Genomic DNA, 1,364 nt, shown 5'->3' with positions numbered 1-1,364 from the left:
AATGCCGAGCTGTTCTGTTGGTTACTGAAAGGATGTGACCTTGAAATGGGCCTTGAAATGGAAAGTCCTTATTAAAAGAGCAATTGCAATTGCAACATTTGTTATCACTGCCCCAGAATCATGTGGGGATTAGTGTATGATGGAGCATTTCCACCAGATGTTGTGATGGGCTTACTGTTGAGTTGCTATTTTAATAAAGGAAGTGTCTGACCTCCTGTTGCACCTGCTGACTATTCACCTGACCACCCTACCTTTGTCCTGTTGAGGACAGGGGGCGCAGATTAAGTGAACTTTGGAAGAAGCTCTATGCAGCAGAAAGGAAGGACTGTCCAGTGGTGACAGCATTAGTCTGGAACACTGCAGACCTGCAAGGATACATTCATGAAGACAGTGAGGTTCTACCCTACTGCAGGCCCAAAAAGATACCCAAGACAGAGAGCCTGGATGCATACGTCAGCCAAATGCTTAGCCAATAGGAGCTCTGTTCTTTGGGAAATGGAATTTCAGGGGTGCACTGATAGAGATTTTTGGGGCCAATACTAATAGGTGATTTTTAAGGAGGTATATTGGCCAATACCGATCCAGTTTCTGATACCAGCCCGGTAGTTGGCACAGCAGTGTCCAGCTGGTAAGTCTGTTATGGTAGAAGGGGACGGGGAAGGGAAGACACGTGGTGGTGGGGGGCAGATTGAGGCCCCTGTGGTGAGGGACGGAGTGGGGTTGGAGCAGGGACTGGGGCAGGTGCTGCCTAGCTGGTGCAGGGCAGGGTGCGGGACAGAACTGCAAATGGCTTGCCTGGGGGATGTGTGCGGGGGGCAGCTCCCACTGTTACGCGCACCCTGGGAGGGCATGAGGGGGGTACCCCCCAGATCTGTGCAGGGTGGGGCACTGCTGTTGCAGGCGGGACTAGGGCCAGGGCTACACCGGGTTCTTCCTGGCAGGTCTGAGCCAGCTTGTACTCGGGACAGGTGGCATCAGCACTGGGAAGGGGCTGGGGGGGGCGCTGTAGCCACCCCAAAATTTGCTGTATTCCCCCCCCACCCCCAACCCCCTCTCCCAGTGCCGCTGCCCACTCCAAGTGCAGCCTGGCCCAGCCCCTGGCCGGAACGAGTTCCACGCAGTCCTGGCCCCAGCCTGTCCCACCCCATGCAGATCTGGGGGCACCCCCCCACCGTGCCCTCCTGGAGAAGCGGTGGAAGCTGCCAGATGAGAAACTCCCGGATGAGTGGCACACAGCAGTGGGAGCTGCTCCCTTCCTCCCCGTGTCCTCCAGACAAGCTGCAGCTCCATCCCTCACCCACCCCCCCCCGGCTCGGCAGCACCTGCCCCAGCCCCTGCCCCACTCCCCCCCTCACCACGGGGGC

The 1,364-nt window shown here is 57.4% G+C and overlaps 1 protein-coding gene across 1 annotated transcript in view; it reads right to left on the bottom strand.

Moving 5' to 3' along the window:
• Positions 1-1,364, bottom strand: part of JPH2 (junctophilin 2) — a gene marked incomplete at its 5' end in the record, with an annotated part of 66,468 nt that overhangs the window by 49,298 nt on the left and 15,806 nt on the right. The window lies entirely within an intron of this gene.

This window comes from Alligator sinensis, unplaced genomic scaffold, assembly GCF_000455745.1.
Source record: "Alligator sinensis unplaced genomic scaffold, ASM45574v1 scaffold76_1, whole genome shotgun sequence".
NCBI classification, from domain to species: Eukaryota; Metazoa; Chordata; order Crocodylia; family Alligatoridae; genus Alligator; species Alligator sinensis.
Note: the sequence above shows the minus strand (reverse complement) of the source record. Positions and strands in the feature narration are given on the sequence as shown.